General features: G+C 41.4%; 1 non-coding gene across 1 annotated transcript; it reads left to right on the top strand.

Annotated features, from left to right (window-relative positions):
* Nucleotides 1–4670: 4670 nt before the first annotated feature.
* On the top strand, nucleotides 4671–4776 carry LOC144701546 (small nucleolar RNA R71). The gene has a single exon (XR_013581039.1). It is a non-coding gene; the product is annotated as a small nucleolar RNA R71 (small nucleolar RNA).
* The last annotated feature ends 18658 nt before the right edge of the window (nucleotides 4777–23434 follow it).

The raw sequence follows: 23434 nt of genomic DNA, 5'->3' as shown, positions 1-23434 counted from the left end.
TATCACACCCACACTTATCTTAAATTTCTAGATCATATTTCTGCATTAATAGAATCCATCTCATGAGTCTAGGTTTAGCTTCGTTTTTACTTAGCAAAAATTTGAAAGCTGCATGATCAGAAAAAACAACTATCTTACTACTTAAAAAATAAGAACAAATTTTTTCTAAGGCAAAAATAACTGCTAACAATTCCTTTTCTGTGGTTGAGTAGTTGACTTGTGCTTCTCCTAAGGTCTTGCTAGCATAGTAGATTGCCACCGGCTTATTTTCTACCCTTTGGCCCAAAACTGCCCCTACTGCAAAATCAGAAGCATCACACATTAGTTCAAATGGTTCATCCCAATTAGGGGCTTGTAAAATTGGAGCTTGGATTAGAGCTTCTTTAATCTACAAAAAGACAGTTTCAGCTTGAGAATCAAAAATAAAATCAACATGTTTGGAAAGCAAGTTAGTTAAGGATTTAGAGATTTTAGCAAAATCCTTGATGAATCTCCTATAGCAAAAGCCAAGGAAACCTGATGCAAGACGGACGTGGTCGACGTCTTGCGGCGGGAGCGTGGGTCCGCCTGTCCCTCTTGGGGACGTTTATCTTGGACTGCACGCCTCGCTTGTCGGTGGGTGTCCCGGAAAGATCTTGTCCTGGGGTCCTCAATTCGTTGGAGGGTCGAAGTAGAGTCTATCTCCACGTGGTCTGCGCTCCATAGGTAGTCATCACGGTGTTGGTGGGCCCGACTACCGGTGGAAGGGGGCTGTTCAGTCGGCCGGATGGCGAGGACGGCGGCGAACTACCAGCTGCATAAGACGGCCATAGGCAACGTCGTGTGGCGAGTGGCGATGGTCAGCAACAGTGGCGGCGGTGGCGGCAGCCGAAGATGGCAGCGGCGACCGCCGGAGATGTTGACGACCGAAGGTGGGCAACGGCCAAGATGGCGGCAGCGGCGGCAACCGGATATATCGGCGGCGGTGACCGAAGATAGCCGCGATATTGAGCCGCGGTAGTGAGCCTCCTTCGGGGTAACAGACCACCGAGATTGCGGCGGTCCATTAGGTTAGGCCCGTAATGGGCATAGGGCTGTCGTGGCATCCTCGAGATGCTTGCATGGCGATTGGGCTTCGCAGAGAGCAGTTTGAGGTGCGACGGCTGGCGGTTGGACTTCGCGGGGATTCGGAGGGTGGCGACTGCCCTTTGAGGCGCGGGATGCGGCACCTCGGGATGCGGGAGCCGGTTCATCGAGTGGGCCCCTTGGACTGGAATAGAGGCACCGACCCATAATGCTCGAGCCCACTGTGGGGCGCGGCGCGGGCGCGGCGCGGCGGGGGGCCATGCCAGGGTGCCTTGCGACCTTGTGCGGCGGCAGCGTGCGCGGTTCTGGCAGTTGCGGGCTGCTGCGGCGGCTACTGCCGGTCGGCGGCTGCGGGCGGCGCGACATCGCGGGCGCCCGGCGGCTGCGGGTGTTGCGGCCACTCGGCGGTGCGGGCGCTCCAGCGGCTGCGGGCTGCTGTGCCCACTCGGCGCTGCGGCGCTCCGGTGGCGCGGCGCTCGCGGCTGTGGCGATTGCGGCCGTCGCGGTCGCTGCGGGCTGCTGCGGCGAACCCGGCTGCAGCTGACCCGGCGGCTGCGGGCAGCTTCGGGCTGTTGCGGCCAGTACGGGCTGCTACGGGGGCGGCGGCCGCTCGGCGGCTGCGGCCGGTACTCGCGCCGGCGGCCGCAGTCAAGCGGTTGCGGCCTCTAAGGGCAGCGGCGACCGCTGAAGGCGGCGGCGGTCGCTACGCGACTGCGGCCGCTGAGGGGGGCCGTTGGCGCTTTGGGCGGCCGTTGCCGCATTGGGCGGCCGCGGCCGCTTTGGGGCCTACGGCCACTTTGGGGGCTGCGGCCGCTTCAGAGGCTGCAGGCGCTTCGGTGGACTACGGCCGCTCCAGGCAGTTGCGGCCGTTGCGGGCGGCTGTCGCCGCTACTCGCGGCGGTGGCCCCTACTTGGGCGGCGGCTTCGCGATTCGGGCGGCGCTCCACCAACCTGGGACCCCGGTGTCGGCGGCCGCCTAGGGTTCCGTCGGTCTGTCATGACAGAACGGGGTAGGGGCAGAATGGGATGGGACGGGACTCGTCCCGTCCCGTCCGCCCTTCACTCTCTTACTCTCTTCTCTCAAAACGGGAACGGGACTCTTCTCTTTTCCATCAAGAAAAAAAAAAATCTTGTCTTGAAAGTTTTCTAAGATTTGATCGATAAATGGAAGAGGGTAGTGGTCTTTCTTGGTAGCTAAATTCAATTTCCTATAATCTATGCAAACCCTCCATCCCGTGGGAAGTTTAGTTTGGAGTTCTTCCCCTTGTTTATTTCTCTGCACAGTTATTCTAGATTTCTTAGGCACAACACGAACAGGGCTCACCCATGGGCTGTCAGAAATTGCAAAAATAAAACCAACTTTTAACCATTTAATGATCTCATTTTTAACCACCTCTAACATATGAGGATTTAGGTGCCTTTGGGCCTCTCTAGATGGTTTGATGTTGTCCTCGATAAAAATCCTTTGCTCACAGACCTCTCTACTAATGCCATGAATATCATCAATAGACCATCCTATAGCTGATTTATGCAAAGATAAAACTTTCTACAATGCATCCTCTTGATTGGGAGATAAATGAGAAGAAATAATAACTGGATAAGTTCTATGAGGTCCTAAAAATGCATACTTGAGAGAGCTATGTACAGGTTTGAGTTCTAATTCAGATGTATACATATTAGTTGGAACATCAATATTCAAATCATTTGTTTCCTTTTCATCTTCATTAGGAGCAATTGAGTTCAAAGGGGACACATGCAACTCAAAATCTTTTTCATCAATAAGATCACAAACACATGCATCCTCGCCAGCATTTTTTAGGGAATTTTAGAAGTTTAGAAATTTGAATTTCTATCTTCTCTTGGCCAACTTTGAGTTCAACTGTCCCCTTGCCCAAATCAGTGGTTTCTTGGGCTGTTGCTAGAAAAGGTCTACCAAGGATTATAGGTGCACGCCTCAAATTTTTCGTAACCTTCATACATGCTACAATAAAATCAACAGGAAAACAACAATTCTCTACTCTCACAATCATATCCTCTAGCTTCCCATATAGTTGTCTAATTGATCCATCAGCTAGCTGCAATTCTATCAAAATTGGCTTTATTTCTCCAAATTTAAACTTATCAGAAATAGCTTTGGGCATAATATTCACACTTGCCCCTGTATCCAAAAGTGATCTACTAAATATCATTCCTCCAATTTCACATTTAATCAATGGAGCTCCTAGGTCCCTTTTCTTCTTAGGAATTTGATTTAGTAGAATAGAACTAATACTCTCTAATAATTGAATCCTCTTTTGCTTTCTAGATGGGGTACAAAGATTTTTCAAAAACTTTGAGTACGAAGGAATATTCTGAATTGCATCTACCAAAGGAATAGTGATAGTGGCTTCCTTAAAAATTTTAAGCAATTGACTATCACCAGGAGGAACTTTGGAAGGCTCTAAAGCTTGGGGAAAAGGAATAGGGGGTACATAGTCTTTTGGATTAGGTTCTAGTGTATTTTTTTCCCTAGAGATTCTTCAGGGTCTTCTCTCAAATCATCAAAAATTCTATTCTCCTCCTCTGTATCAGGTCCCCCACAACAATTTTTTTTTTCACATGGATCAACTAGTTCCTTCCCACTCCTTAATCTAGAAATTCAACTTAGATGAACATGTTCATGATAAGATTCATGAGATTCAAATGTTTCACTACATGGAGCATGTTTTGAATCATCAATATCATGATCAATAAAAGAAATATTTCTAGGATTAACACTGGGTTGGGTTGGAAGTTGATCTGAATTTTGGATGGGGGTGCCAAAGTCATCCATCTTACCTTTATTCTTTTTACCCCTGAAATTCCCTTGAGAACTTTGACCTCCTTGTTCAGTATTCTTCCTCTCCAAATTCTCCATTCTGGCCTCCATTCTTCTCTGATTCTCCAAGAATTCCTCTTGCTTGAGAATCAGCTGCTTCAACATGTCCATCATGGAGTTGGAAGATGAATCATGAGAATTTGGAATAAAATTAGGACGAGGTTTAGAAGAAAAATTCTGATAATTTTGATTGTTCTGTTGATGATATGGACATGGTTGGAAGTTGCTTTTCCCTTCTCTGCTCCATCATTGATTCCCATAATTTCCCTTCTGTTTCGAAACTCCATGCATTAGGTTATTTCCCTCATAAGCATTCACTTGTTCAAGAGTAGGACAAATGTCATAAGTATGATCAAAACTCTCACAAATGGAACAAAGAGGGGAAGGATGTTTAGGGTTAGTAGAAGGGGAAGTAAAGTTTGGAGAGAAACTCATCATCTTCTTCATATTCTGGGAAAGCTCCTCCACAGCCTTACCCACTTTGCTTCAGTCCCTCTCTACCTTATCTTTCCATAAATCAGGTTCTATTGCACTAACATCAATTAACCCTCCTCGTTTTGGCCCTGAAATTCTTCCATTGTGACTCAAGCCCTGATGATATGCACAACTATCTGCCAGTTTCTCAATAATACTAGAAGCTTCATTGATTGTTATATCTATAAATGTACCACCACTGGCACTATCTACTCTACCTCTCTCATGGTCATTCAACCCATCATAAAAAATCTGAACTATTTGCCAATCAGGAAGGCCATGATGAGGGCATTTTCTCGTAAGGTCTTTCAATCTTTCCCATGCTTCACTAAAAGAATCAGTTCCCTGGGTAAAATCTCTAATTGCTTTCCTATAGGCATTAGTCCTTCCGATTGAATAAAATTTTTGCAAAAAACATCTCGCCATCTCACTCCAATTCTGAAAATTTTTACCCTGAGTTCTGAACCAATCTTTTGCCTTATCCTTAAGAGTGTGAGGGAACATTCTCATTTTCAAAGCATCTGAGGTCAGTCCTGCAATATTAGAAGAATCACATTTCTCCACAAATTCATATAAATACTCATAAGTATCTTCATTCAATTTTCCATAAAAAGATGGCAAGATTTGATGAAGGTGAATCTATCTTAAAATTCACAGTCACATCTATGGTCCCATGGACCCTAGGATGAATGTTACTCTCAGCTGGCTCATAAAGTCCCTCAATCTCATCACTCTATTCACATCATTAGGAATAGCCATACCCTTAATTTCTTGTACAAACGCCTCCTCAATTTCTGCACACGTGTCTTCCAAATTCTTAGTCTTTCCCACAAATTCTAGAACTATTAAATGTGGGTTCCGAGACCTTCTACCTTGCATAAAACAACTAATACTCCAAAAATAAAAATAACTGCAACAAATATCCAAAGAGAAAAATTTAGAGTTCACCGAGTGATCGTCTCCCTTCCACTATAAAACAAATAATATCCCTGCACTTCAAATTTCAGTAAAGCATGAACCAAATGGAAATAGGAGAGTTCTAAACTTAGGAAAAAAATTTCAGAAATCAAATTTGTGTTGCCTCCCCGTTAACGGAGCCAGTTGATAAGTCCAAATTTCGGGGTTTTATGTCATTGTTTTGATTCAGACTTGGCCAACAGTATTTATGAAAATTTTCCACCTAAACTCTTTATAATTAATATAGGGCAAGTAAGAGGTCGATCCACAGAGAGGCAAATATTTAATTTCAGAATTCTTTCCCAAGCCTGAGATGAAGAAAATGATTTTAAACGTGAAAAATACTATTTTTTGGGATGTTTCTAGATTTGTTGGTAATTTTCAAAATTCCCTATGATTTAAATTAAGCCAAAGTACAAGGAGAAACAGAAAATCATATCTCTAAACTATTTTTTCTATTTTCTCTTAGCAAATTAATCAGATATAAATATTTTTAGAATTTTCTGGAATTAATTTACATTCAAAAAACAACTATAAGTAGTGAAAACAAGAAATAGAGATTTTTTTTTTGAAATGTTTTAGGTTAAAATGACTTTAAAGAACTTATATTAATTTTACATATTTTTTCAATTTTTTCGGATTTCTTTCAATGCAGAAAATAATTTTACTGAATTTTATGATTTTTTTCTATTTTTAAAATAATTTTAAATACGAAAAAATATGAAATTTACCTACTCCGGCGGCAGTGGCAGAACGGCGGAGGCCGCAGCGGCAGCGGAGCGGCGGCGGTGGTGGCAGAGCAGCGGCGGCGGCGGCGGCGGAAGGGGCCGGCTTGCCTGGGTTGGCCCGTAGAGGGCTGGCCTCTTAGCCCAATTAGACTATGTGAAGACTTAGCCAAATTGAGCTTAAGCCTTATTGGGCTTAACCCAATGGCCAGGACTTAGCCGATTTGGCTAAGTCCTGCACAGGGCTACCCTGTGCCCTGCGGTCTTGTGCGCTGCTGTGCGCGGACCGACGGGCAGAGGTCTGTCGCTGCCGCACAGGCACCGCACGGTGGCGGCTAGAAGACAAAAATTAGTGTTTTGAAAAGATAAGAAATGATATTTCAATGCGATGTTTTTTGGGATTCGAAGTAGGGAATGCCTGAGGATCTAGAGAGATATAGGGAGATATTTTATAGTGAGAGACAAATGTTTCTAGAGAGATAAAATGTCGAAATGAGAGGATAGAGAGAAAATAAAGAGACAGTGTAGAGAGAGTTTGAGAGGGAATTTGAAGATGTAGATGAAGGAGATTTTTTATGAAATTTTGAGGTGATGAACTGTGTTTATGGATGGACGTCTAGAGAGATAAAGCACAGGTTATGGAGAGAGAAAGGGCTGAACTGAGGAGATAGAGTGAGAAAATGAAGAGAGACTATAGAAGTTTGAGATAGAATTTGAATGTGCAAATGCAGGAGACTTTTTATGAAATTTTTAGGGGAGTAACTATGGATATAGATGAAGGTCTAATGAGAGAAAAAACCTATTTTAGAGAGATAAAGTGGAGAAAATTAGTGTTTAGAGTGAGAAAGTGATGGATTTTAAGGGTAAATGGATGGGAAATGATGGAGAAGGTAGAAATCTAAGATCCTAAAGCCTCAATGCAACTTTATTGACCCCTCAATGCTTCCTCTCAATTATGGATGCCTATATTTTGCCAGGATCAGGCGTTTTTCAATGCAAACAAGAGAGGAGATTAAGAGAAAACTTTAATAAACTTAGATTAAGCAGGTTGAACGACCTGGATTTTGAAGAATGCATTGTCCTGCTGGCCAGCCACTTGCTAGAGCACGTCCAGAATGAGGGACAATAAGGAAGAAAAAGTCTATTTATACATTGTGAGAATTACTAAAATACCCCTTTAGGCATTATCTATTCTCTTTTCTTGCCATTTTGCCTCTTTTTCTCCATGGGTTGAGAGCTTTGCCTTGTAATTTCCAGTTTGTTTCTTTTGTAATGTGTTTGTAGGCCCAATAGGTAGTTCAGGTTGTGGTCCAAGCCCCTCTGATCTCTCCTTTAAAAGCCTACAATACTGTTTCATCATTTGTAGCCCATTTTGGATAGTCACTAAGCTCCCAAAATCCTCCAATTTTTCTCAGAATGATATCTTCTAATTCCTGTAAATTGCTGCACATTTGGAACTATAAAATACTCATCAGAAAACAAACTGATTGACTTCATAGAAGTCAATGAAGTTAGTGAAAAATAATCATAATGTGCAAAAGTTGAATTATTAGTTAATGCATAAATATTTGGTTAATTAAATTAATAACATGATAAATTATAAATTAATAATACTAAAAACATCTAAAATGTATACAAATATAGGTTCATTTATCATGTTATCACTTACACTAGCGATGATGGAGGAGAGGATCGACGAAAGCAAGATTTGAGGACCTGAGCTACGACTATTGATAAAGAAGTACTTTATTTATATGTTATTTTAACTAAAATAAAGAGTATGCGAGAAACGAAAGGATGAACGAGGATAGTGGTTGGGTGTGGAGTGGTACGATGGTTAGGATTGATACACGAGAGAATGGGGATGTAAGTAAGTAAAGTGATAAATGAAACGTTAATGAAAAACTGTAACTATGATAACGATGATGTTGGGAGAGAAACAACGTAAGGCGAAGACACTTACATTAGATCCTTCCGTTCTACCAGGATCACGGCGATTGGCAAGTGGCGGTAAGCTCCCCCTCTTCTCTTTTGTCTCTTCCCACACACCCAAGCCACCAAAAACACTCTTCATGGATCGCAAAACTCGCTCTCTTTCAATCAGCCAGAAAAGTAGGAAGCAAGTTCAAGATGATTTTTGCAAGGATCCAGGCCACTATTTATAGATAAGCGGGTAGGGATAGAAATAGGACGGGAAGATCAAAAGTTATGGCTGTTGGAAGTTTTTTTTTTTGGCAAAAAACACAGTGCTAGGTACGGCCAACCTGATAGTTGTGCCCGTAGACTGATCCATCCGTGCCTTGGCTGCCACCCAGGGGGATTTTATATATAAGTGGAGTGTTTATAAGTATTATAGGCGTGGAATGAATATAAATATCCCAATTACACTCGGGTCCCACTCGTCCACGCCCGTGTTCAAAAAAAATAAAAGATACATATGTGATACCTTGTAGGTGCTCAGAGAAGTGTTCGTGTTGACGTCCCACCGGAGCCCCCCCGCGAGTAGTTTTGGAGATGTCCTCGCCTCTGTCAAGTGGTATCGATGAAGTGCGTGGCGAGGTCTTCAGCCGAAGTGGGTGCAGGCCATCCCTCTATCTTTAGTGTTCCACGCAATCCTCCATTCTTGCGGGCCTGCCCTCACAAAGGATGCGCCACGTGCGGAGGGTTGGCATACCGAGACGATCGATGCGATAACAGCCCCTAGCTGTCGGAGGGAGTGCCTGCCAAGAAAGAAAGATGGAAGAAGAGGTTCGTGCATGTACCGCGTGTTGGATCTTCATGAGAATAAAACCTTTATCAAGTAAGTTTATTTTTAATGATTTATCAACACTTTGAATTTAATGAGTAATTAATCCTTCTTGATGCAGGTTATTAGAGTAAATAAAAGAATAATAGTATTTGATTTTATAAATAATAATATTTTATCAATGTAACATTGGCTCAAAAATATTAAATATATATGTAGGTTTGTTTGGGTTTTGAACCTAAGACCTCTCAAGAGTTTGCTTTAAAAAGGAGGGCCTTTAACCTTTCCTCCTACTTTATCTTTTTGATATAAAAGAAACAATTATATATATAAATACATTTTTCGGCCCATTAGGATAAAGTTACTATAAAAGCGTCTTTTTTGGAAAACGTGCTCATTTTTTGGACTCCCACTCTCTCTCCAAAAGTTTGTGCTCACCTTGAGATCTGAGATCTGTTCTTGCTGGAGGATTTCAAGCTTCAAGAAATTGGGGTTTTGGTGGTGGTTTGATGCAACATTCATTGTTGGAAATCTGCATTCATAAAAACTGGTGAGATATATTCATACTAAGTGCTCTTGATTTCTTTATTCAATCTTGATAATCTTCTTGAGAATATAATAATACTTCCAACTTGTGATCTATATCTTGGATCGAAATTCTGATATTAGTAATTCGTATTAGACATCACTCATTTATAATTCTTGATTCTTCAATATTTAGTTCAAAATTGAATATTCAAATAGATTTTCCTATTCTGAAATCTGAAATTAGGCAATTCTAATTTGACTCTTGATTCTTTAATCTGAAATTCAGAAGTGGGTATTTGAATTTTTGGTGGATCACTAATCTGAAATTTGAAATCGATTTTTTCTATTTTTAACCCAGAAACCTTATAATTGAAAGTAGAAATTGATTTCCTAATTTGATTCAACAATTCTTGATTTAATATCTTGACGACTGAGTTGATTATACAGATTTAATGATCGGTTATCTTTTCTGAAATACATCCTTGTTAAATCGACTTTGTAATAATCGATTGGTAGGTGGTCACCGAGGTTGAGAAGATTAGCTTGGGTCAGGACAAGGAGGGTTGACGTTTGGAGCTCCGTGGTGGTGTGGAGTAGGCATCTCTAGTTTTTCCTATTCTTGACTTAAGTGTAATTGTAAGGCGAGAGTGATGCTCACCCCGCATATAGTGAATTGCAGTTTTTATAGGACTTTCAGTAGGCCTTTGAGCCTGTGACTGTCTTGAGATCTAGACGATCTCCCGCAGCTGCATTAAGGCACTTGTGCCCCCAAGCAGGGTAAAAGATTGTGTTAAGGTGAGATGAGTGGTTGAGAGACAATATTAAACAAGGAATCTTAAAAAGAGAATTAGATAACATAAATACAAAAGTAGACTAATTCACCCCCCTCTTAGTCTTCACCGCATGGTTGGCGAGGGCATCAGGTGTCTGGTTGTCCTCTCGCAGCTGATGTCGAAAGCTGGTTGTGCAAGGACGGCACCGCATGATGTCCGGCCATACACGATGGAGCCGCCACTAGGAGCATGTACCTACACGAAGCATGTCGACTAACACCTATGAGTCTGATTCTACGGCGATATTGTGAAGGTTTTGCTTTCACAGAGGAGTAGACCATCACGTATCGCCATAGCTTTGGCTACTGTATTATCTTCGGCTATTGTATTAGAAAGAAGAAAAAGCAAAGAGAATGCTCCCTGTATGGTCCCGGAGGATACCTCCCCTCCCCCCCCCGCCCAGCTGGCCCCGGGTTCCCTTTGGCCGCACCATCCAAATTCAATTTAAGGATACCGATTGGCGGGGGTAGCCAATAAACAACCTGGAACTGAATGTGGATAGCGGCAAGGGTCAGCGCAATGCCCCAAGAGCTGAGGAGGTCGCATGCGAGTGCTGATCTATCGACTTGAGGTGGAATGAGGTTTGGTGGATGCGCCTGATCCACAACTTGACTGGACGCATGATATCCACGGGACGCATGGGCGAATCTGCAAAATGAGAAGAGTTTCGCCCTTTCCATATCTCCCATAGTAGATAAGCTATGGTGATGTATAGGATGGGGCTCCGTTTAGAGCATGTTGGCGAGAGAAACACCTTGCCAAAACACTCGAACTAGGTCAGTGTAGCATGAGGCCGTAGGCGCCAATGGTATGTGATTTGGCGCAAGCATTCAAGTGCTGTCTCACTATGGAAGAAAATATGATCCATGGTCTATGTATGTGGGAATGTGGGACAGCAAGGGCAGCAGGAATAAAGTGAGTGACCTATACGGATCACTCGGTCATCAGTCGGAAGACTTCGGTGGAGGAGTCTCCAAAGGAAGAAGGAGATGTGCGTAAGGATCGTCGGATGCTAGATGCGGCCACCCTAGTGCTGTATGGGTAATTTCACACGGAAGTGCTCCCAAGAGGAGCAGCACATGTAGGCTCCATCGGATGTGAGCTTCCAAATGGCAGAGTCAGAACTAGTCTCGAGTGTCATCTTGTGGACCTCGGGTAAAGTGGCTAAGGGGAGGCCATGCTGCTCCCATAGGTGTGGCGTGTTGCCCACATGCAGTTGGGCCACTATGAGTCACTCTTGGTCTGGTACAAACTATGGGTGGCGAGCGAATGGCTCATCTGCATGTCAGGTATCAAACCACGTGCTAATTTCTCCTGGGCCTATATGCCAACGTATGACCTGAGCAATCGCAAGCCAGTGGCGCTGCTAGGTCTGCCATCTCCGAGGGCCTCGGATAACTATCTCTTGATGGGCCCACTCGCCATATTTGGCTAAAATGAAACACCCCAATGGGGAGCATGTGGTACGCATACGCTATACGAGCATCTTTTAAAGCATGTCCTGGACGTCCGTCAGGCGTCTGATCCCTAGACCCCCCTCGTCTGTCGGCCGACATGCCTTCTCTCAAGAAACCCAGTGATGATGATTCTCGCCCATGAGGTGACCGGACCATAAGAAATGTGCGCATAGTCGTTCCACTAAGCGGAGATCTACAAGAGATAGTGAGTGGATCGCTAGAGTCTCCAGCGGTATACTCATGAGGACATGCCTAATAAGTTGGATGCGTCCTCCATGGGATAGGAAACGAAGTTTCCATCCCTCTCGTTTCTTTCTAAGTTTGCCTAACAAGGCATCAAAGTAATGATGTCTAGAGGGGCTAGAAAAATGGGGCATCCAAGATAGTTGAATGCGAGGCATTCTCGAGAGTAACATGTAAAATACTAGAGTATCTCAAAGCGCTTGATAGTGGCAAAAGGCCCAACTATGAAGCTACTCTTTGAGGCATTGACGAGCTGGCCCGAAGCTTGCTCGTATGCTGTAAGAACACTCATAAATGCCTTAATAGATTTTTTAGATCCATTGAGGAATAGAATAGCATCATTAGCAAATAGTGAGTGCGAGAGAATCGGGCAGCCTCTCTTTGTAAAGTATGGTTGGATGAGGCCTTGTTCAGTCGCTCGTGTGAGCGATCGGTGAAAACCTCCTCCATCAATATAAAGAGGGTAGGTGAGATAGGATCACCCTACTGGAGTCCTCTCGTGGCCGTAAAGAAACTAGTTGAATTCCCATCCATCAGGAGAGAGAAGTGGTTCTCTCTAACGCAAGCAGCAATAAGATCGATGAACACATTTGTGAAACTAAAGCGGCGTAACACTTTGGTAAGGAAATTACACTCGACTCAATCAAAGGCCTTCTCCATATCTAGCTTGATGATGACATCTGAGCTCGGAATATGAGCATCTATGGACTGGGCTAGCTCGTGAACTAGCATGATATTGTCATTGATCTGACGACCCTTAACAAATCCAAACTGTTCTGGCGAGATAAGTCTATAAAAAAAGTGCCCTAGTCAGTTTGTAATGATCTTGGATGCGACTTTATAGCATACATTACAAAGACTAATGGGGCGAAAGTCCCTAAAGGAAATTGGAGTGTCCACTTTTGAAATGAGCGCTAGAAAAGTGGATTTCCACCTTCGTAGGAAGACTTTGCGCCTGAACACCTCTTTCATAGCTAGCACCAAGTCGGTGCCTTTGATATTCCAGCATGCAGTATAGAATTCTGTGGAGAATCAATCCGGTCGGGGGCCTTGTGCCTCTCGAAGGAGAAAACGACCTTCTTGGTCTCTGCTCGGTAAGGAATGGTTGTGAGAAGTACACTGTCTTGGTCAGTCACCAGATGGGGGATAGAGGTAAGAAGGTTCTCGCTCACAACCGTGTGAAAGGAGAGGAGAGAGTGATAATACTCCACCCCTACAGTTGTCGGAAGTTAAGAAGTCAAAGGACTTGGTATTTTGTGGCTTTTCATATTCCTTCGCTTTTCATATCCCATGGCCTTTTCGTATACTGTAGCTTTTTGTATTCCATGGATTTTCGTATTCTGTGGCTTTTCATACTCCATGGCTTTCCGTATTCCATGCCCTTTTTGTATTCCGTGCCACATGTACATGACAAAAGGACAAAAAACAATGAAAAAATCTCTTTCTCGATGCGCTGCCACGTCACCCTATGCCATAATAAAAACAAATAAAAGCCCAAAAAATACTTTTTGCGTCACATGCAGTGAGTTAAGCTGCACGTAATCGGTCTGTGTGAATGACACGTGTGGCATGCGACATGACGGTAATGTGTACATGCGTGTCGCGCACCAAAGGCACAATTGGGGCCGCTGAATTGTTCGTGACATCCTAGTGTGTGTGCTGCACAAATCATGAACCAATTAGCTACTAAACTGGTCCAATAAGGGCCAATTAAAAAAAACATTTTTAATTGAAAACCAACTGGAATAAGTCATACAAAATGTTTATTAATGCAAAAAAAAGAGTTTTATTAATTTCAAAAATCCATTTGATTGTTTAATTTCTTCCTTTTTATAGAAGTGGTCAATTAAACATTTAATTTCTTTTAAATTTAATTTTAAAAACTTTTTAAAATGTACATATTGACCTGATTATTTATCAAACGTTTTATTTAACTTGAGATTCAAGGAAATTATTCTTCAAAACAAATCCATGATAACATGCGTTAAACGTTAATGTTTTTCAACATTAAAAGCCGGAACATATGATGTAACACTTATTTGGCTCTTATTTTCATGTTATCATAACCCCCAACTTTACATATTGCTAATCCCTTAGCAATAACTGAGATATCAATGGTGGGAGAAGTCCCAATTTCCCTAGATGCATCATAATATCGCGTAGTTTAGGTTTCTCCTTTCAAGTGTCATGCAAATTGTTCTTATAATAACATACCTTATAAGTAAACAATTAAGTAGCTCATATAGGGTCCTCGTTTTTCTCAACAATAGTCATTGAATCTGAATGCCTAGAGAGTAAAACAAAATAGAAAAAAACTTCTTTTTGCATGATTTTTTCGCCCTTATCCTTCGGTGTTTGTATCTGGGGTTAAGACTAGACTCCTTCTATCTAGTGCCCATGTGGAAGAATTATGTAAAAATACATTGGGCTTATTGTCGTATGTGTTTTAAGCCACTTATTATGCACAGAGCACTTAATTCCACATTGCTGCTAACGACTTTCGCACATAGCACTTATTTGCAGCTGACACCACTTATTGAGTGTGTCATAGTGCAGCTTATGTCACTTGTTTTTTAGGTTCATGCACATAGTCACAAATAGAATTGGAGTGATAATACCCTTAACCTTCACCATTGGTTATAGGCTACTCCCATGTTGGAAGAACAATTGGATAGGGGAAAAAACTTTAGGCTAAGAAAAAGGAGTGAGCATTGAAATTCTGTAAGTTATGTTGAGTTTAAACCCCAAGGGGACACGCCTACAGAGCCACTCCTATAATGGTATTCGATGGCACAAAAAGGTAACCCAATCTATCATTCAGTACATATTAGAGGGTTGTCTTAGTTCGCCAGCCTCAGTTATTCCCATGGTATATCAAGGTGAAGTTTTTACTTATTTATGCAAATTCTTAGGTAATGACGAAAATATTCTTCCTAGGGCGTGTACCCCCCACTTATGTTTGTTAATGGGTGTAACTAATGAATGCAGCTATATGCAATTCTAAACTAGAAAATCACAACAAAAACAAGTAATTCAAAAAATTGAACTTTAGAAAGCCAAATCTTGGGTGTAGTGACGTTGTTGTACCCTGCCAGTTAGATGATGCCACCTCTTGCCAATTAGTTTATGCCACCTATTCCGCACAGACTTCCAATAAATCAAACAAAAACAAAAGACAAGGTTATCCAAAACTTGGCTTTCTTTTTTTTTGTTTTTTTGAAATTATTTTTTACTAAGAAAGAAGTTTATCAGGAACAAGCTAAAGACCATGCAAACTAAAAACTGGATCTTAAGCTGGTTTAGATGGGAGAGTATAATAATGACCATATGAGACAGACTTTTAGTTTTCATGAAATTATCATGCTAATCTGAAAATAAAGTATTTTTTAAAAGAAAATATGAAATTAAAGATTTATTATGCATGATTACTTGAACCTGTTGGACTTGAAAACTCACTTTCTCATTATTGAAAACATTATTATGCCAATCAGTGAAAAAACAAATCATTAGATTTGGCATAATATTTACTTCTCTGATCATTTTCCATTTCAAATATATGAAATGAAGAGGCAGGTACGTGACATTTATTTGCACATTCATGGATATTAAAGGTAAATCATGAAACAAATTTTTTTAACAACTTTAATATCATAAAAGAAATGTCTTTCTTGCTCATCATCATAACCACATATACTCATATTTGTTTCCTCATATAACTCCTTTCTATCCTCAATGAAATATTTTTCAAGCAATTTTTCATCTTATCCTCAATAACTCTTCCAAAATCTTCCAATACCATATGCATATGGATAAGAATTTCATGCAACTCCATTATATGACCTGTATCCTCCATAATAAAATCAATTTTTTTCTTGGAGCTATGGAATAAAGAGTTTGTGCAAAGGGATCGGCGGATGATAAGGCTCAAAAACAAAAAAAGACTTCCAATCACTAATTCATTTTTTTCATTATTCTCATCTCCATAAATCATAACTTTGAGATCATTGACCAAATCAGAAAATGATTCTTCCTCTACGTCATTTGCATCCCTCTCGTGCATGATGTCATTATCTCTGATTTTAGATTCTTGAACTTCATCAATGAAATTAATAGGTACCTGTCTAGGGTCAAGTTAATGGATATAATCATTTTCATGGTATGAAGATGATGAATTATAAATGTGAAAACTGGAAAAAGATTTGAGTGAAGAATGATCTTCCCTTTTATCGGATGGTCACACAAATTGGAGTTGGGCTGAATATTCTGAAGACTCATAGCTCCTCCTGATTTGCGTTGATTTCAGCATGTCAGTATGCATCATAAGGAGCTTCTTTTCTTCTTCCCAAGTTTTTTCCTTTTCCTGCAATCTTACATACACCTTCCATAGTTTGTTTTCATAATTCAAAACCAACAAACTGTGGTTATTTTAATCATGAGAAATAGATGAAAAAACATTTGAAGATTCAGAATTTCAATGGACTAAAATTCTCAGAAAAATGAGTGATATTTGAAGCACTTTACATGTTTTTCTCTATCATCAAATCAAACAATATTTTATCACCCATATCGAAAGTAGATGGAGAATAATGATTTGAATATTGGGAATCACAGGAGGGATGTATGTCAGAATTCGACAATTGGCATATTCCTTTTCTTGCACATTTTTCATGGTTTTCTCAATCATCAATTCAAAAAACGTTTTATTGCAGAGATCGCAAGTAGAACGATAATAATGATTTGAGGACTGGGAATCACACGAGGGATGTATTTCAGAGATTCTAGAATTCTCGTATTCATTTTGTTGCATATTTTTTATGGTTTTCTCAATCATCAATTCAAACAAAGTTTTAATGCCAATATCGGAAGTAAAGGGAGAATAATAATTTGAGGATTGAAAATCGTACGAAGGATGTGCGTCAGAAATTCTAGAATTCTCACATTCATTATTTCGAAATCCCTGGATACTCCACAAAATGAGTTGGTTATCATTAAAAATTAGGAGGAATAGGATGAAAATCAGAAGAATCACTACCAAATTGATCCTATGAAATAGAATTTCCGGAATAGGATTGATTATTGCCAATTCCCTATCTACTACCTTGAATTTAACTTAGGGAAACGTTGATATGATCATATGAAGGATAACAATTTAAATTTGAAATCTGAGGATTAAGTGGAGCATGTGAGTTATAGTTGTAATAATCAGGGAAAATCAGTGTTGATCTACCGGTGTAATCACAATAATGAGAATATTAATTTCCCTGATTATATGGAGAATAATTCCCCATATTTCCATATTTTTGTTATGCAATTCATTAATTAGATAGCAGTTAAACATTATTTGAAGTAAACCCTTCTTTTTTAAAGCAAAATCAAATTCCAATAGAAAACACTTGCATAGTATTCATCATTCAAATAAGTGTTCAAACGAATCCCTAAGTCAAATAAAAAAAAAGTCAGTCTTGTTGCCTCCCGAGCACACGCCAAATCATAAGTTTAAAAACATGTGTTTTTATATGTCATTATTTTATGTGATTTCTGAACTTAATCTATAAAAATTATTTATCCTTTAGTGTTTAAGTAAGGGGTTGAACCCCTGGGAGGTGATACCGAAATTCATTTTTCATGGGATTAGGGATTATCACTATAGGTTTTAACACGTATAACTGTTTCTGGACTTTAACAGATTTTATCATTAGTTAGGAATTATTGATAAGAACTACTGACTAATCCCCTACTAGACTGTTAGAGTATTCAATTAATCCCCTATCTTATATTTTTATAATATGTTCTCGTTAATCATGCTTTAACTCATTTCTTTAGCATAAATACTTAATTCAGCTTGAATAATGTTTTTGGAGTTTTTTAGCTCGTTGGAAATGGTAGAGAAAAGATAGTAAATTTTCCCGTGGATTTAGAGTGTTAAGAATGTTTTTATTAACTTTTTTTTTCACCTTATTTAATTCGAAGTGGCAAAAAGGCCCTAAATTAGCAAGTCGTGAATATGATTTGCTAATTGGAAAAACAATGAGCTAATCGGAGCGAATCAAATGTCAAATATGATTCTAAATAGTCAATCTAAACTCAATGGATACTAATTGGACTAAAAACAAACTAAAATGTAAAAATTAAAATGATTGAATCCGAAATTCAGAAAAAACGATGAACATAAACAGAATCATCAAATGGCTACAATTAAGTATGAAATCAAGGGTAAAACTAAATTAACCAGAACCTAGAGGTACTAGGGGAGATTTATAATCAACTTGGAGGAATCCTGATGGCGCGGCACCATCTGACACCGCAGCACCAACACGCGAGGAGCCGGCATCGTCAGCGAGCCCGCCACCAACACGGGTCCAGCCGACACGACGAGCCGCCGCATCGACGCGCAACCCAGGATTCAGGTACACGGCGTGACGACACGCCTCCTTCGGAGCATTACTATCTCATCATCGTTTTTCTTTATCTCTATTTTCCTTTTGTGTGTCTTTGTATGGAGGGGAAGAACCCATATGCGGATTCAACCCCCTCCCCTTATCCTTAGTGGGCCTAACACTCCTCTATTTCCCCCTTTTCTTTCTTTGTCCCTTTGTTATTATGGGGGCCCATTTTCCTCTCTCCTATATAAGGGAGGGGAGGGCGCCCCCCCCCCACTTATTCTTGAATTTTCATGAAACTATAACGTATTAGAAGTTGAAGAGTCCGATTCGTGGAAGAGAGAAGGAAGAAGAGGAAGAAGAAGAAGAAGAAGAAGAGGAAGGAGGAAAAGGAGAAGAGAGAAGAAGACAAGGGGAACCTGCCACCACCTGGTCGCCTCCACCGTCTGCCCCCTACGCCACCGTCGTCGACATCAACCACCGCCTGGTGGCCACCTCCAATCGCTCCTCTGCCCCCATCGTCGGCCTTCGCCGCCGCCGACCGACCGCGTCCCATCTGCTTGCATCACCGTAGTCGCCAGTTGCGTCATCGCCGCTATCTGATAAGCTCAAATTCAGTGTATTTTTACTGGTTATTTATCAGTCAATCGTGTGAGGATTGAGCTTATGCAACAATATTTATAACCTCACAGCCTTAGGGCGAGTAAGGTGTCGATCCACAGAGAGCAGGTAAAATAATAACAATACTTCTTCTTTGCAATGCAGATTATCAGATCTCTATATTCAGTTTTAACAATTAGAGAAATTATCTTAAGTGAAATTCAATTAGTTTCCTCAGAAAAGATGTGTAGAATAACTTCTCAGTGGAATAACAATTTCTTTCTCAAGATTAGTCCACAGAAGTTAATAATTTACTGATGTTTATCTTACCCACAGGCTCACCTCTCTGGAAGTGGCAAAACAGCAAACACCCTACGCACATGCGCACGGGTGTGTCCTGCGCACGACGATAGCTACGCGCGAGATGCACCTGCGCGCGGCGGTTGCTGCGCGTGGGCGAGGCCTGCGTACAGCGACTGTAGAGCCTGCGCGCGGCGTCTATTGCACGCGGCAACTGCTGCGCGTGGGTTTTTCCCTGCGCACGGCGTCTTCTGCTAGCGGCGCGGCTGCGCGCGGCCTTGGCTGCAGGCAGCCTGGGCTGTGCGCAGCCCAACTGCGCGCAACCTTGGCTGCTAGCGGCCTTGGTTGTGCGCAGGCTTGCTGCGCACGACCTTGGCTGCTGGTGCCTTGGTTGTGCACGGATTTGGCTGCAGGCAGTCCTGGCTGTGCGCAGCCCTACCGCGCGTAACCTTGGCTGCTAGCAGCCTTGGTTGTGCATAGGCTTGCTGCACACGACCTTGGCTGCTGGGGCCTTGGTTGTGCACGAATTTGGGTGAGCAAGGCTTGTTGCTGCTACAGAGTAGAATGCAAACACAATAGCTATGGAAAACTGTGGAATTGTTTGGGGCAAACAGAGTCGAAGAACAACTTAAACATACAATAAACCTTCAAATAATCAAAACAAGTACAATGTCAGTTGTAGAACACTGGGAATACACTGCTCGGTGCTTCCCAGTCCAACCTAGACTGTCTTAGATGGGGAAAAGCACAATGGCTGAAACCACTACAATCGCACCGATCTTGGTCACAATCCTTCCGGCAAGGAGGTGCTCATCTTGTCTTGGTTATGCCTCAGCTTGCTACTCCTCCCCTGCTCCAATGCTCATCAGCTCCTGGAGGGTCTGCAGAACTCATCTGCTCCAAGCCCTAGCTTGTTTTGCTGGAAATTCTGGACAACGTAATATGAGCCCTCAAGAGGCTATTTATAGGTTTCTCTCAATTATGCTTCTTGGAGATTTTTAAGGCTTTTCTTCCTTATAGTTTTTCGCCAGCTCCTCTTAGTCACCTGCACTTCTCTTGATGCTTGATCCATATCTGAACTCATTAAATCCAATAAGTGAGATCTAATCCTCTTGATTCAAAGAATCAAGTGGGGTTAGTAAGTAGGAAAATAATGCACATGAGATAGAGCCAATATGGATTAAATGAGTGCAAATGATACTTCCATGCTCAAGAAATCTTGAATAATTGATGACAAATGGAGAGTCATCAAACACCCCCCAACTTAGATCATTACTAGTCCCTTAGTAATGAAATACAAGTGAGAAAAAATGATGATCTCTAGTTGACTCTTCATTTTTTATAGCATCGACTCATGTTCTCGTCAAGGAATGTCTTTGTCAATTGAGCTTGGCCAATTTAGGGGGACTGTTGAGGATCTATTTCAGCCTTCATCCGCAATTAAGTGCACTTCTGATCTATGGATTACATATAGTAAGTACATATCATATGGAATAAGGTCCAGTCAACACCCCAAGCGCACTACTGAATAAGGCGTAGAGAGCGGTGCTAATGCTGGCTCTCTACTAATGGCTATAATAACATCGGCTCAAACACATGGGAGACAGCTTTTCCTCCTTTTTTTCTTTTCAATTACATTTGCTGCATGTTGGTCATATTTGATGACAATCAACTTGATTTCTAAGGTGCAAGCTTTTATGCTTGTATTGCTTGATGCAGCTTTTTACTTTGCATTTGATGGCGCTTATCCACTACCCACGTGCCGTCCTTAGTAGATCGGCAGCTTATTCCCCCTAAGAGGTTTTGTATCCCTCTTGGTTCAGGGAGCTTCACTCGCATCAATAAATAATAATGCCGTTGAGCCAACACTAGCCCTACTCTCCACTAAAGCTAAAGGTTTCATGCATGTAAGTGTTAACTCAACCCGAGGTGGATGGCAAGATGAGAGAAGTATAATGATAAGATTTATGGATTGCAGCTAGTATGAATCATTTGTGCACCTAGCTAGGCTTATTTCACATTGGATCCCTTAGCTGGCCAGTCTTTCAACTCCAATCACCCTTGAAAAGAACACTAGTCATGTCTATCATTGCTTGAATATCTCATAAGATCATCAAATATCCATGGTTTGGTGCATGCAAAAACGAAAAAAAAAATTTGATAGATGACGGAGCAGTTGTTCATGTGACTCTATCCCCCCCCCCCCCATAAAAGTGGCATGTTCCTACATGACGGGAAGTAAAGTGGAGAAGGAGAAAGAGAGACCAAACCAAGGAATGGAGAGCTGCGATTGGCGACTTGAGTTGTCCATCTTGTGGTGTAGGCGAGCTTGGATAAGTAAGGCTGCAACATGACGAAGAAAACAAAAATAAAGAAACAAAAGCAGAACAAAAGGCAAGATAAAGAAAGCAAAAGCAAACTAAATTACCGTTCAGGTCATGCTACTATCATTAGGAGGTTTTTCTAGAGTGATATTCATGGGTCCATGTAAATCTTCATCTTGTAGATATGGCTTCAGTCTTTGTCCATTAACAGTAAAATGTTTTTGCGATTGAGGATCTAAAATTGTGACTGCGCCATTTTCAAAAACTTTTTGTACGAGGAAGGGGCCATCCCACCTAGTTTTCAACTTGCCTGGAAATAATTTCAACCTTGAATTGTAAAGCCAAACTTTTTGATTCTCTACAAATATTCTTCTCCTCAGGCTTTTATCATGAAATGTTTCATTTTGGCCTTATAAATCTTGGAATTCTCATAGGCCTCGTTCCGGAGTTCTTCCAACTCATGCAATTGAAGGAGTCTTTGTTTGCCGGCTTGGTCTAAAGCCAAATTGAGTTTCCTAATAGCCCAAAGTGCCTTGTGTTCTAACTCTAATGGTAGGTGACAGGCTTTTCCAAAGATAAGTCGAAATGGGGACATTCCTAGAGGTGTTTTGTAAGCTGTCCTACAGGCCCATAATGCTTCGTCTAGTTTCCTAGGCCAGTCCTTCCCATCCAGACGCACTATCTTTCGTAAGATTTTCTTAACCTCTCTATTGCACAATTCCACTTGACCATTAGCTTGAGGGTGATATGGGGTAGTGACTCTATGATGGATACCAAATTTCTTAAGAAGAGTTCTAAAGTTATAGTTGGTGAAATGAGAACCTCCATCACTAATAATGGCTCGTGGGCATCCATATCTATAGAAAATATTTTTTTCAGTGAAATTGGTCACTACCTTACTATCATTGGTCTTTGTGGGAATGGCTTCTACCCATTTGGACACATAATCGACGGCCATCAAAATGTATTCATATCCATTAGAGTTAGGAAAAGGGCCACTAAAATCTATTCCCCACAAGTCAAAGACTTCTACTTCTAGGATGGGGTGTAAGGGCATACGATCTCTCTTGTTAATATTTATGGAGGCTTGGCAAGCTAAACAGTTGTTATAAAATTTCTGTGCATCTTGAAATAGAGTAGGCCAAAAAAAACCAGATTCGACAATTTTATGAGTGGTTACCTTAGCCGAGTAGTGCCCTCCTGGTTTTGCATGGCAGAATTCCAAGATGCCCCATTGCTTGCTTTCGGGTACGCACCGCCTCAAAATTTGATCTAGCCCTTGGTGAAACAACTCCGGGTCTTCCCAAAAATAAAACCTAGCGTCCTTCAGCGGCTTTTTCCTCTCGTGGGATGTCCAACCTGTAGGAATTTTTCCTGAAACAAGAAAATTGACAATGTGTGCAAACCAAGGAACCGATGTTCCTTGTGCCGTTAGAACATGCTCATCAGGAAACTCATCATTTATCAATTCAGGTTGGGTGCCTGAAATCCTAGATAGGTGATCTGCAACTAAATCAAATTCAAATTCAACTAATTTGATTTAGATCCTAGATAGGTGATCTAAATCAAATTCTTGTAATAAGAGCACCCATCTAATGAGCCTAGGTTTAGCCTCCTTCTTCGCTAATAAGTATTTAATAGCTGCATGATCAGAAAAAACAGTAATTTTACTACCTAACAAATAAGACCTAGACTTTTCTAATGCAAAAATAATTGCCAGCAGTTCTTTCTCTGTAGTTGTGTAGTTCAATTGTGCGTCGACTAAAGTCCTGCTGGCGTAGTAGATGACCACGGGTTTCTTGTCAATTCTTTGACCTAGCACTGCTCCTACAGCAAAATCAGAAGCATCACACATTAGTTCAAAAGGAAGGGTCCAATCAGGCCCTTGCAAGATAGGCGCGTTCACCAAGGCTTCTTTCAAAGCATAAAACACATTTTTAGCTTC

Source organism: Wolffia australiana, chromosome 3 (genome assembly GCF_029677425.1).
Source record: "Wolffia australiana isolate 7733 chromosome 3, ASM2967742v1".
NCBI lineage: Eukaryota > Viridiplantae > Streptophyta > Magnoliopsida > Alismatales > Araceae > Wolffia > Wolffia australiana.
Note: the sequence above shows the minus strand (reverse complement) of the source record. Positions and strands in the feature narration are given on the sequence as shown.